Raw genomic sequence first — 15,556 nt, forward strand, 5'->3', positions numbered from 1 at the left:
GTATATGATAGCGATGGTGGTATATGGATATGGATCGATGGTATATGGCAGCGTTGGTGGGATATGGCAGCGGTGGTGGTATATGGCAGCGGTGGTGGTATAAGGCAGCGTTGGTGGGATATGGCAGCGGTGGTGGTATATGGCAGCGTTGGTGGAATATGGCAGCGGTGGTGGTATATGGCACCGTGGTGGGATATGGCAACAGCGATGAAGATGGTGCGGCGGCGGCGTGACAAACTGTGACAAAACTCGAAACTCTAAAGGACTAGACGCTAAGACCAACAACTAGACACGACAATGCAACCGCAAATTCAACAAAGCAAAACCCTAAAAAGATTATGCAAAGGCTCAGATTGGTTCGGATATGATGAACTAACCCTAATTTTTTTTGTGGCTTTTTCGTGGACTGTAGGTATGAAGAACAGACTTGATCTAAACTACGAAAAACTGTAAAATCTCACCAAGCAACCTTGAAATCTGATACCACTTGATAGAGGCAAAGGTGTCCCGTCTTTCGATGAGATGATAGATATCGCTTTGGTGGAAGTCGACTTTGACGATCCGACTACGAACGTGCGAGGACGTCGCGCCTTAGCAATCGCTAAACCAACTCCGAGAGGTTATTGACCACGCCGGAGCACGATCAACCTGACCACGAGGGTCTGCTTCCTGAGAGCAAACGAAGAACAAGCAAGAAACTGAGATTGCAATCTGGATATTGCGAATATAAGATAAAAGCTTTATTGATCAAGGTGGGGTTCTGTGACACCTTTGTCTGGTCGTTGAACATAAACGAAGTACGCGAAGTTGCAGCTATGGCGAACTTTAATCTAAACAAAACCCAAAGTCTAAACGACGCCCTAAGGGCTGTATATATGGAGGAAGAGGGGGGAATTTCGTGTCCCTTTAGGGAGGGGTCCGAAACCAACCCTAACACTTGTTTCCCCACACATACGGACTCTAAAAATAGCCTATAATCAAGTATTTCGAAATTACATGGGCCTGGCCCAATAATAAGGTGACGCAGCACCTAGAATAGCCTCTGGACGAAAATTATGAAGTAGCATCTTATATATTTCGTCCAAGGCCTCATGCACTCATTATGGTGGCTTCCACATCCTGAAATCATCACTTGTAACTCCGTTCTTGTTCCCCTTGCACATGCCATCATCTCCATGCTTGGTCTTGCTCTAATGTTCATCCTTCTCAAAGCTAGGCCCTTCATTTGTAAGCAAAACAAATGTATCCAATTTAGGCAGCATCATATTCTCATGAACATTAGAATCATTACTAAGAAAAGAAAGTAACTGGTAATTTAATTGGCGTGCGCGAGCTCTAGTAATTGGTCCAGTATGTATAGCAGCAGGGGCTGTGGGTGTAACAATGGTATTGACGTCCTCATCATCTGCTTCACTTGCTGAAGCTCCTCATGGTCCGCCATGGCCTTGGTCTAGGCCTCTTTGCACGTCAAGCTCAATTTATCAAGCTCGACAGCCTCCTTCTTTTGGTCCTCATGAAGGGCATCGCATTGCGTGCACAAACCCTTCAGTTCTTCCTCGACCTAATTGACTCGGGCCTGGTGCTTGCCATGGGCTGCCTTCTCCTCGGCTAGCTCCTCTCTAGCCTTTTGTTGTTCGGCTTCTAGTTGAGCTTTTTTAAGCTCAGGTCAGAGGGCCTTAATCTTCGAAGTGGCGACTGAAAAACAATCAAATGCACAGGTGTCAAAAGTAACTTATGTTGCCACTACATCATTTTTTAAGCTTGGACACTAGCTTCCCGCTTACCTTGCGCTTGATCCATCTGCTTTTTAAGCAGATCCATGTCCTCTTTGCATCGCGCAAGCTTGTGATTTAGCTCCGCCAACTCCTCGAAGTTGGATGCAGAAGCCGAAGCTGAGGCATGCAAATTAAATTATCATTCGTCTCTGAAACCAATATCGATCCTCTGATCGGCTCTATCAGTCCAACTAGAGTCTCGGGGGCTACTGCATATTTGCTTTTATGTGAATCTTATTAAAAATTAACGACCCCCAAGTCAGTTTATCAAACTAACTAGGGGCTTAGGGGCTACTGTAATTGTGCTCTTATATGTGCATTTGCATATAATTTTTTAAAGTTTTCGACAACTCTTTCCAGACTCGTCCATTAAGGGCTACTGGGTATGCTGGGTGCCAACTAAAAGCCTCGTAATTATAAAGATGGTAAAGGTTATGTATTGCCATACCTCAAAACCCTAAAAAAGGCCTTTGAAGACCTCCTTGATTCCGGCCTCCGCAGACCAGAAGTTATTAAGCATTGTGCCAAGGAGGGCACGGTGCTCCGCAACGATGGAGGAGCTCGTCATAGCTGCCTCAATCTCCTCATGCCAGCCCATGATGGCCTGCCATCTCCTTGATACGTGTCCAACGTATCTATAATTTTTTATTGTTCCATGTTGTTATATGATCATTTTTGGATGTTTTACATTCATTTTATAACAACTTTAATCATTATTTTGGGACTAACCTGTTGACATAGTGCCTAGTGTGAGTTGCTATTTTTTGCTTGTTTTTTACTTCGTAGAATATCAGCACCAAACGAAGTCCAAATGCCACGAAACTCTTTGGAGATTTTTTTTCTACCCAGAAGCAAGCTTGGGAGCCGAGAAAGTACCTGAGGGGAGGCCCATGGGTCCCACAACCCACCAGGGCACCCAAGACGCCCCTGGCATGCCCAGGTGAGTGGTGGGGCACACGGGAGTCCTCTCCACCGCCTCTCAGCCCTATAAATACCCAAATATTCCAGAAACCATAGGGGAGTCGGCGAAACACAATTCCAGCCGCCGCAAGTTCCAGAACCACGGGATCCAATCTAGAGCCCTATTCTGGCACTCTGCCGGAGGGGAACACGATCACGGAGGGGTTCATCATCCTCATTGGTGCTCCTGTGATGATGCGTGAGTAGTTCACCATAGACCTACGGGTCCGTAAGCAGTATCTAGATGGCTTCTTCTCTCTTTGATTCTCAATACAATGCTCTCCTCGATGTTCTTGGAGATCTATTTGATGTAATGACTTTTTGCGGCGTGTTTGTTTGGATCCGATGAATTGCGAGTTTATGATCAGATCTATATTGAATATTATTTGAGTCTTATTTGATCCTTATATGCATGATTGTTATAGCCTCGTATTTCTTCCCCGAAACTTTGGTTTGGTTTGGCCAATTAGATTGATTTTTCTTGCAATGTGAAGATGTGCTTTGTGATGGGTTCGATCTTGCGGTGTCCTCACCCAGTGACAGAAGGGGTAACAAGGCACGCATGTATCGTTGCTATTAAGGATAAAAATATGGGGTCTATTCCTACGTGAATAGATCTTATCTACATCATGTCATCGTTCTTATTGCATTACTCCGTTTCTCCATGAACTTAATACACTAGATGCATGCTGGATAGCGGTCGATGTGTGGAGTAATAGTAGTAGATGCAGGCAGGAGTCGGTTTACTAATCTTGGACATGATGCCTATATACATGATCATTGCCTTGGATATCGTCATAATTATTTGCTCTTCTATCAATTGCCCAACAGTAGTTTGTTTACCCACCGTATGCTATTTTCTCGAGAGAAGCCACTAGTGAAATCTATGGCTCCCGGGTCTATCTTTTATCATATTGTTTTCAGATCTGTTATTCCAAAAGCCCAAAATACCTTGCTGCACTTTTTCTTTATTTTTTATTTTGTGTTTTTGTAAGATCTATTTATCCAATCTACCACAATTTTATTTATCTCAATACCGAGGAGGGATTGACAACCCCTCTTATGCGTTGGGTTGCAAGTATTTGTTCTTTGTGTGCAGGTACCGCTTACATAGTGTTGCTTGGTTCTCCTACTGGATTGATTGACCTTGGTTTCATAACTAAGGGAAATACTTACCGTTGTTGTGCTGCATCATCCTCTCCTCTTCGGGGAAATACCAACGCAGATGCAAGCAATCACTACTTCGCCCGTAGAGGCAGGGTTGGTCATCTCTGGCCGCCATATTGGCTCCGGAGGGGTCGGGGCTGAGTACTCAGGGCGTCTGAGCCCTTCTCCATCTTTGACCAAAGGGATTTTCTCCCCTTCGTCTCGGCGGACCTTGACCATGGGGACACTGGTGCCACCTTCTTTGTTTAAAATGGAACGGGCCTAGTGTGATGCCACCTCCGCCAGCTCGTCCCGAGCAGCGGAGGGAGACATGTTCGCACCTACTCTGCTCTTTGCCATCTCAGGTGGAGGCAGTTTGTTCTCCGATGACTTGTCATCAAGGAAGGCGCATTGCAGGCTGTAAAAGCAAGCGATGTGTCTAGAGTTAAGAGGATATTCATTAAAACATATCGTGTAAAACACACTAAATAAAATACCTCCTCGGCGGCGGCCTATCTCTACACCGTGAGGGGACCATGTCCTCAGAGGACTCGGCGTTGGCAGATGGTTGGTCGGGCCTGGGCCACGAAGGCTTTCTAATGTCTTCTTCGAGGGCAAGGAGGACCATCCTCCTTGGGGCATTCAGACACCGCCCTCTTCCTCTTAGGGGAGGCATCTTCCCTCTCCCCCTTGTCCTCTTCCTCCTCCTCCTCCTACTCCTCATGAGCAGAGGAGATGCAAATGTCCTCGGACCTGGCATCCAAGGGATCTCGGATTGGCAGTCCCTCCCTCTTCTTATTCATCTCTTTCTTCTCCTTTGATGGAACCACGTATGGGGTTTCTCGGCCAATAGAGCTTCGTTCTAAGGAGTTTGGGCCTCTTCGGGCAATGGCCCTGGGTAGTTAATCTTCTCTGCCTTGTTGCAACAATCCTGATTTCGGAGAAGCAAACATGATTACTCTATTAAAAGACATAAGATGCGGAAAGGGGTAAAATGCTAGGAGTAAGCTACTCTTACCTCGGATGGGTCGTTTTGGGTGTCAAGGCTGCAATCTTCTCGTTTCTTGGGGAATTTGTTTTTGGATGGCTTGAACAGTGTCGTCCACATGTCGTCAAAATCGGTGCGGTAGAAGTTCAACACCGTTGTTGCGTCTTTGGGTGTGTACATCTGCATCGAGGTGGCCTGTAATTGGAGGGGGAGATTGTGGCACTGGAGCATGACATGGATCACGTCCACCGGCTTGATGTCGAGCCCGATTTGTGCTTTGAGCCCCTTCTGGAGCGCCTCCACCTCGCCTGGGTTTCCCCAATCGAGGCCTTTCCTCGTCCATGAGACCAATCTCCTCAGGGGATCGACCGTAAAGGCGGGAACTCCCGCTTGGCCTTCGGCGGGCAGCTCGGTGATATACAACCACTCTCGCTGCCACACCTTAATCGTCTCTAATTCCTACTCGTTCTCGAGTAGGTAATTGATAAAAACATAATTTTTGATGTAGAATGTTGCCTAACATGTTCATCACATATTATTTTCTTTTGTAGCATGGACATTTGGACTTTTAGATGGTTCAAAGTAGTAGTCTATAATTGACATGAAGACTTCAATACTCAAGCATATCAAAGAGCAACCATGTCTTTCAAAATATCAACACTAAAAAAGCTATCCATAGCCCACATGCTCAATCATTGATCCATTCACGAAGCACACTCGGATATTAGCTACATCCAATGCACAAGTATGATCATAGTGCTCCCTAGTTGGTGCTTTATAAGAGAAGATGGAGACTCGAATAAAAATAAAAATTGCATAAAGTAAATAGATAGGCCCTTCGTAGAGGGAAGCAGAGATTTGTAGAGGTTCCAGAGCCCAAAGCACTCATAATTTTGAATCTTGACTTTAATGGTAGGTTTCCATTCATCATATAATTTTCTAGGAATCAAAATCTCTAATTCCAACTTTTCTTCTAAAGCTTTCATCATCGCTTCTACGATATGTTTTGTAAAAGCTTTATTTTTTCATAGGCATTGGGTGAATTTATCATGGATTGTAACAAATAAATACATTCAATCAAAGAGCCACTATCATAATTAAAGTCTTTGTAATCCCATAGAGTGGGCACATCACTAGTTAAAGTTTTGACCTCTCCAAACCCACTTTTATCAATTTTTTCAACAAGATTTTCACCCTCCGAATTATGAGGACGCCCTATAGCTAAACTTGACTCTTCTTCAGTCCCCTTTTCATCAAGTTAAACATTACTAAACAAGGAATCAATAGAATAAACACCAATCATTTTAAGATCTTCATCATTAGTATGAAAGCAATCGGTAGAAAAGGCTCTTTCTAAGAATTCTCCTTTAGGTCTAAGCATAGTGGTACACTTCTCACTTTCATCCATAGAAACATATAAAGCTTTAATTGATTCATTAACATCAACCTTAGGTGGAAAAAATTTAATCTTGAGATTTTCTACACCATGGGAAATTCTATCAATGCTTCTAGACATGTCATCAATCTTATTCAATTTTTCTTCTATCGTAGTATTGAAAACCTTTTGAGCATTGATAAATTCTTTAATATTACTCTCAAGATTGGAGGGGTTCCTATTATTATTATAAGAAGAATTACCATAATTATTAGAAGAATTTCTAGGAAATGGCCTAGGATTAAAATTACCTGTATAAGCATTGTTATTAAAATTGTTTCGCGAGACAAAATTCACATCTACGGGATCAATATTTTGCTCAATCAAAGTAGACAAAGGCACGTCTTTAAGATCAATAGGAGCATTTTTACTAGCAACCAATTTCATAAGAGCATCAACTTTTTCACTCAAAGTACTAATTTCTTCAACCGAATTAACTTCTTACTAGTAGGTGCTCTTTCGGTATGTCATTGTGAATAATTTGCCATAATGATGTCTAGCAATTTAGTAGCTTCACCCAAAGTAATCTCCATAAAAGTACCACCCGTGGCAGAATCTAAAATATTTCTAGAAACAAAATTCAATCCCGCATAAAAAAATTGTATGATCATCCAAAGATTTAAACCATGTGTAGGACAATTTCTTAGCATCAATTTCATTATTTCACAAGATTGTGCAACATGTTCATGCTCAAGTTTCTTAAAATTAATGATTTGAGTTCTAAGGGAAATGATTTTCGTGGGCGGAAAATACTTAGTAATAAAAGCATCTCTACACTTATCCCAAGAATCAATACTATTGCGAGGTAAAGAAGAAAACCAAGTTTTTTCACGATCCCTCAAGGAGAAAGGAAATATTTTCATCTTCACAATATCATTGTCCACATCTTTTTTTCTTTTGCATATCTCACAATTATACGAATGTGTTTAGATGGGACGCGACATCCTCATTAGGAGTACCGGAAAATTGGTCTTTCATAACAAGATTCAACAAAGCGACATTAATATCACAAGACTCCGCACTAGTGGCGGGAGGAGAAATCGGAGTACTAATAAAATCCTTATTATTGGTATTGGAAATTCACACAATTTGGTATTTTCTTGAGACATCGTGACTATGCAAACAAGATTGCAAGCAAACAATAGATCTGACAAGAAAAAGGAGAACAAAAAAAGGCAGATAAAAAAGGCAATTTTTTGTGAAGTGGGGGTGGTGAAAACGAGAGGCAAATGGCAAATAATGTAAATTGCAAGGAGATGAGATTTGTGATTAGGAACCTGATAGAAGTTGACGATGTCTCCCCAGCAACGGCGCCAGAAATTCCTTTTGATGCGGCAAAATTGCGTCGTTATTTCCCCAAAGAGGAAGCGATGATGCAGTATAGCTACGGTAGGTATTTCCCTCAGTTATGAAACCAAGGTTATCAATCCAATAGGAGAACCAAGAAACACTATGTAAACGGTACCTGCACAAAAAGAACAAATACTTGCAACTCGACATGTAAGAGGGGTTGTCAATCCCTCCATGGTACAAAGATAGATTGATTTGTATAAGATTGGATAATTGGAACTAGCAAAAAACACAAAATAAGTAAAGAAAAAAGTGCAGCAATGTATTTTTGGGTTTTTGAAATAATAGATCTGAAAACAATATGATAAAAGATAGACTCGGGGCCATAGATTTCACTAGTGGCCTCTCTCAAGAAAATAGCATACGGTGGGTAAACAAATTACTATTGGGCAATTGATAGAAGAGCAAATAATTATGACGATATCCAAGGCAATGATCATGTATATAGGCATCACGTCCAAGATTAGTAGACCGACTCCTGCCTGCATCTACTACTATCACTCCACACATCGACCGCTATACAGCATGCATCTAATGTACTAAGTTCATGGAGAAATGAAGTAATGCAATAAGAACGATGAGATGATGTAGACAATATCTATTCATGTAGGAATAGAGCCTATCTTTTTATCCTTAATAGCAATGATACATGCATGCCTCGCTACCCCTTCTGTCACTGGGTGAGGACGCCGCAAGATCGAATCCATCACAAAGCACCTCTTTCAATTGCAAGAAAAATCAATCTAGTTGGCCAAACCAAACCAAAGATAAGAGATCAAAGAAGACCCAGATAATTTTCATAGATAGACCTGATCATAAACTCGTAATTCATTGGATCCCAACAAACACACCGCAAAAATCATTACATCATATAGATCTCCAAGAACATCGAGGAGAACATTGTATTGAGAATCAAAAAGAGAGAAGAAGCCATCTAGCTACTGCCTACGGACCCGTAGGTTCATACGTCCATATGCTAATCTTATGCTAATCTTATGCTAAGTAATGACATCACATAAGGAAAAGTACAAGTGGTAAAATTTGTTGAAATTTGACAAACATAGCATTGGTCAATGATGCAATTCATGAAACAATTAATAAGGTAAGAGAAGATTCACAAGCAAATACACTATCCTGGACATCTTTTATGATTGTGAGCCCCCATCAAATATTATATGGCAAAATTGTTGACGTTGGACAAGAAAGACAACGTAATGATTTATGTTTGTTCATATTCATAGAAGTTATATTGTCATAGATCCCTCAACATGTGGTGCTTGCTAATATCTTTGCTAGCCAAAAATCCGCACTAAGTAGAGATACTACTTGTGCATCCAAAAACCCTTAAACCCAAAATCTTGTTTTGGGGGTCCACCATACCTACCTATGATTGAGTAAGATCCTTCAAGTAAGTTGTCATCGGTGCAAAAAGGCAATAAAAATTGCTTCTAGATGTGTTTGATCATTTAGTGTAAGAGAAAATTGAGCGTTGTACGAACTTGTGATGGCAAAATAATAAAAGCAACGGACTGCATAATAAAGGTTGCTATCATAAGGGGCAATATAACGTGACATTCTTTTGCATTAAGGGATTGAGCATGCAAACCGAAAAGCGCATGACAACCTCTGCTTCCCTCTGCGAAGGGCCTATCTTTTACTTTTATGTATTAACTTTCATGCAAGAGTCAAAGTATTCTTCCATGTTCCTTTTTATTTCCTCTTTTGCAAGCATCATGTGGTGAGGAAAGATACAGGCACATATACTCAATTGGGTATGAGTGGGCATGAGTTATTATTGTTGACATCACCCTTGAGGTGAATAAATTGGGCGGCAAAACTATAAGCCCCTATCTTTCTGTGTGTCCGGTTGAAACTTTTTACTTATGTATATGCGATGAGTGTTAGAAATCATAGAAGACTAAATGATGTTTGAGTATGTGGACTTGCCAAAAGGCTCCGATGTGAGACCCTTCCTGAAAATATGATGAATTGTAGTTGCAAAGTTGACTGAGAACATAGTTTGTTGATTTTCCATAGAGTTTATGCTTTTACTTCGATGTTGTGATGAATTGTTACTTGTTCATGAGAAGTTATATGACAAAGTTATCTGATAACGTTATGTGATAAAGTTTGTTGCTGTTATAATAATAAGCATGATGGTACTATGTCCGTATTTTGTTTTTATCAACACCTCTCTCTAAGCATGTGGGCATGTTTTTCGATATTGATTTTTCGCTTGAGGACAAGCGAGGTCTAAGCTTGGGGGAGTTGATATGTCCATTTTGCATCATGTTTTCCCACTGTTATTGATAATGTTTTTATGCATAATAATGCTTTATGGAGTAAATCTCATAATATGCAAGGTTTACACAAAGAGGGAGAATACCGGCAGCTGGAATTCTGGACCTGAAAAAGCTACATCAAGACACCTATTCTGCACATCTCCAAATAAGCTGAAAATTTACGGAGATTTATTTTGGAATATATGAAAAGTACTGGAGAAAATAACTACCGGAGGGGGGGCCACCTGGTGACCACAAGACACCAGGGCGTGCTAGGCCCCCTAGGCGCGCCCTAGTGGGTTGTGGCTAGTCCGGCCCACCTCCGGTACCCATCTTCTGGTATACATGTCATTTTGACCAAGAAAAAACAAGGGGAGGACTTTCGGGATGGAGCGCCACCGTCTCGAGGTAGAACTTGGGCAGGAGCACTTTTGCTCTCTGGTGGAGCGATTCCGCCGGCGGAACTTCCCTCCTGGAGGGGGAAATCAAAGCCATCGTCATCACCAACAACCCTCTCATCTTTGGGAGGCCTATCTCCATCAACATCTTCAACAACACCATCTCCTCTCAAACCCTAGTTCATCTCTCGTGTTCAATCTTTGTAACAGAACCTCATATTGGTACCTGTGGGTGACTAGTAGTGTTGATTACATCTTGTAGTTGATTACTATATGGTTTATTTGGTGGAAGATTATATGTTCAGATCCATTATGCTATTTAATACCCCTCTAATCTTGAGCATGAATATCATTTGTGAGTAGTTACTTTTGTTCTTGAGGTCATGGGAGAAGTCATGTTGCAAGTAATCATGTGAACTTGACACGTGTTCGGTATTTTGGATATGTATGTTGTGATTCCCTTAGTGGTGTCATGTGAACGTCGACTACATGGTTGATACGTCTCCGTCGTATCTATAACTTTTGATTGTTTCATGCCAATATTATACAACTTTCACATACTTTTGGCAACAATTTATATGATTTATTGGACTAACCTATTGATCCAGTGCCTAGTGTCAGTTCATGTTTGTTGCATGTTTTTCGTTTCATAGAATATCCATATCAAAAAAAGTCCAAATGCAATAAAAATTTACTGATAATTATTTTGTAATGTTTGTGATTTTTGGGAGGTGGAATCAACGCAAATGGGGGCCCACAGCCACCACAAACACCAGGACGCGCCCCAGGGCCCATGCGCGTGGTGGTGGGTTATGCCCTCCTCGTAAGTCGGTTGGAGCTCTACTTCGGGAGCAAGGAAGCTTATATCCGGAAAAAAAATCACGTTGAAATCTCAGCACAACCGGAGTTACGGATCTCCGGGAATATAAGAAACGGTTTTCGGCCAGAAAACAGAATGCCAAACAGAATAGAATAGAGGGAGATATCCAATCTCGGAGGGGCTCCCACCCCTCCGCCGCCATGGAGGCCATGGACCAGAGGGGGAACTCTCCTCCCATCTAGGGCGGAGGCCAAGGAAGAAGAAGAAGGAGGGGGCTCTCTCCCCCTCTCTCTTGGTGGCGTCGGAACGCAGCCGAGGCAATCATCATGTGACGGCGGTCTACTCCAACAACTCCGTCATCTTCACCAACAAATCCATCACCTTCCCCCATCTATATTCAGTGGTCCACTCTCCCGCAACCTGATGTACCCTCTACTTGAACATGGTGCTTTATGCTTCATATTATTATCCAATGATATGTTGCCATCCTATGATGCTTGAGTAGATTTTTGTTATCCTACCGGTAATTGGTGAATTGCTATGATTGGTTTAACTTTCTTGTGGTTATGTTGTTGTCCTTTGGTGCCCTTCATATGAGTGTGCGTGTGGATCACACCACGGGATTAGTTGTATGTTGATAGGACTATGCATTGGAGGGCAAGGGTGACAGAAGCTTCTTCCTAAGCATAGAAATTGATACATACGGGATTGAAGGGGACCAATATATATCTTAATGCTATGGTTGGGTTTTACCTTAATGAACCTTAGTAGTTGCAGATGCTTGCTAATAGTTCCAATCATAAGTGCATAAAGCTCCAAGTAAGGGATGACATGCTAGCAGTGGCCTCCCCCATATAAAAAAATGCTATCGGTCTAGTGACGTAGTCATTTGCTAAGGGACAATTCCGCAAATCGTACCACCACTAATCCACACTCGTTTTACTAACTTAATTATACTTTAATTAGAACAGCACCTACTTCTTATTTTTACGTTCTTTATTATCTTGCAAACCTATCCACGCCTACAAAGTACTTCTAGTTTTATTCTTGTTCTAGGTAAAGCAAACGTTAAGTGTCCGTAGAGTTGTATCGGTGGTCGATAGAACTTGAGGGAATATTTGTTCTACCTTTAGCTCCTCGTTGGGTTCAACACTCTTATTTATCGTCAAAGGCTACAAATGATCCCCTACACTTGTGGGTTATCAAGACCTTTTTCTGGCACCGTTGCCGGGGAGCAATAGCATGGGGTGAATATTCTTGTGTGTGCTTGTTTGCTTTATCACTTAGTAGTTTTTATTTTCTGTTCTAAGTTGTTCTCTATCTTTAGTTATGGACATGGAACACGTAATACCTACAAAAATTAGTTGTACTTGCTACTCATGGAGATGGGGAACCTCCTAAAACCCTTGATGCTTGTTATGTGAAAGATATTAAGCACTACTTTGATAATCCTGAGAAAACCCCATTCAACTTGATAATGGGAGACACGTTGGATCAACGTGAATACTTTAGGGATTATCACTTGACTAAAAAGGGAAACTATTATGGGATCAAATTCATATGTTGCATTGGTATGCTCGGAATTTATGCTTGAGATATGATGATACTTGTTGCTCTAGGATGAAGGCTCCACACCTTCACTTTTCATGCAAATTTAATGATAATGAAACCTTGGCTTCTTATGCTAATGGTAGATATGATTACTATGATGTGGAATGAATAGAAGAATTTGTTGCTTTTAAGGGTGCTTATGAAATTGGATCTTTATTTGAAAAGTATGAAGATTTTGATGATTCAGTTTATAGACCTGAAAATTTTGCTATACTTAAATATTGCTATGAAAATTATAAATATAATGCCTATAGAAAGTCTCCGCTGTCAAAGAAGAGACTAATATTTTCCAGGAGTCTATGGAAGAAGGAATTAATGAAACTGTGAGCTCATTGGATGAAGAAGATGAGGAGGAGAGCGAAGAACAAAAGGAGGAAGAGCGGATTAGCTACCCGTGCCCACCTTCTAATGAGAGTAACTCTTCAACTCATACATTGTTTAATTTCCCTTCATGTTTACCGAAGGATGAAAGCTATGATAATTGCTATGATCCCATTGATTCATTTGAAATATCTCTTTTTGATGAACTTGGTGCTTGCCATGCTTGTGGCCAAGATGCCAATATAAATTATGCTTATGGAGATGAACTTCCTATAGTCCCTTATGTTAAGAATGAAATTGTTGCTATTGCACCCACACATGATAGTCCTATTCTCTTTTTGAATTCTCCAAACTACACTATACCAAAGAAGTTTGCTCTTATTAAGGATTATATTGATGGGTTGCATTCTACCATTGCACATGATAATTTTGATGAATATAATATTCATGTGCTTGCTGCTACTATACTTGCAGTTATTATGAGATAGGAACTACATCTCCACCTCTATGTGTTTCCAACATGATAAAATTGCAAGAAAATGTTTATACTATGCATTGGCCTTTATTTGATGTGCATGAATTGTTCTTTTATGACATGCCGATGCATAGGAAGAGAGTTAGACTTCGTCATTGCATGATATATGTTTCTTTGTGCTCACTAGTAAATTATAAATCATTGATAATTAAAATTGGCTTTGATATACCTTGGGATCCGGGTGGATGAATTACTTGAGCACATTATGCCTAGCTTAATGGCTTTAAAGAAAACGCTGCCAGGGAGACAACCTGGAAGTTTTAGAAAGTCATTTTCTTCTATTGTGTGCTTTTATAAAGTTTTAAAACAAAAAATATAGAGGGGGATTTAAAACCTTTTCAAAAAAGAAAAGCGATTGGAAGGTTATGCATTGAAGAAGTGAGGGTCGACCTTGAACACTTGTGTTCATGCTCATGGAAACAATGTAAATTTTTCATGGAAGTTTCTCACAAAAATAATTATCCCCTTGTACAAATCCATTGTTATAAAAATAGTGTGCCAAGATTTGCCTTTAGGATGATTAGATTGCTTGTTGGTATGTGCGGTGCAAAAACAGAAACTTTGATTGTGGTGTGTGAATTTTCATTTTTTTACTGGAACCTAAAAACTTTCTGAAATTTCTACACAGTATTGCTGCACAAATTGTTTATTGTTTCCTAAGTTTTCAGAATTTTTTGAGTTACAAAAGTATGGTCAATGTTCAGATTGCTACAGACTGTCCTATTTTTGATAGATTCTGTTTTTGATGCATTGTTTAGCTTGTTTTGATGAAACTGTCGATTCTATCGATGGTATAAGCGATGGATAAGTTATAATACAGTAGCTACAATACAAAAACAAAATATCAATTAGTTTGCAACAATACTTAAAGTAGTGATTTGGATTATTATACTAACGGATCTCACCGAGTTTTCTGTTAAGTTTTGTGTGGATGAACTGATCAAAGATCGAAGAGGTCTCGATATGAGGAGAAGGAGGAGAGGTAAGATCTCAAGCTTGGGGATGTCCAAGGCACCCCAAGTAAATATTCAAGGTGACTCAAGCGTCTAAGCTTGGGGATGCCCCAGAAGGCATCCCATCTTTCTTCAACAAGTATCGGTATGTTTTCATCTTTGTTTCATTCACGTGATATGCGTAAATCTTGGAGTGTCTTTTGTGTTTATTTTTCACTTTTATTTTATGCACCATGCTGGTATGTGATGTCTACTACACAACCTTCTTCTTGTAGACGTTGTTGGGTCTCCAAGTGCAGAGGTTTGTAGGACAGTAGCAAATTTCCCTCAAGTGGAGGACCTAAGGTTTATCAATCCGTAGGAGGCGTAGGATGAATGTGGTCTCTCTCAAGCAACCCTGCAACCAAATAACAAAGAGTCTCTTGTGTCCCCAACACACCCAATACAATGGTAAATTGTATAGGTGCACTAGTTTGGCGAAGAGAAGGTGATACAAGTGCAATATGGATGGTAGATATAGGTTTTTGTAATCTAAAAATATAAAAACAACAAGGTAACTAATGATAAAAGTGAGCACAAACGGTATTGCAATGATAGGAAACAAGGCATAGGGTTCATACTTTCACTAGTGCAAGTTCTCTCAACAATAATAACATAGATAGATCATATAACAATCCCTTAACATGCAACAAAGAGTCACTCCAAAGCCCCTAATAGTGGAGAACAAACAAAGAGATTATGGTAGGGTACGAAACCACCTCAAAGTTATTCTTTCGGATCAATCTATTCAAGAGTTCGTACTAGAGTAACACCTTAAGACACAAATCAACCAAAACCCTAATGTCACCTAGATACTCCATTGTCACCTCAAGTATCCGTGGGCATGATTATACGATATGCATCACACAATCTTAGATTCATCTATTCAACCAACACAAAAGTACTTCAAAAAGTGCCCCAAAGTTTCTACCGGAGAGTCAAG

The sequence above is a fragment of the Triticum dicoccoides genome, chromosome 5B, assembly GCF_002162155.2.
Source record: "Triticum dicoccoides isolate Atlit2015 ecotype Zavitan chromosome 5B, WEW_v2.0, whole genome shotgun sequence".
Classification (NCBI taxonomy): domain Eukaryota; kingdom Viridiplantae; phylum Streptophyta; class Magnoliopsida; order Poales; family Poaceae; genus Triticum; species Triticum dicoccoides.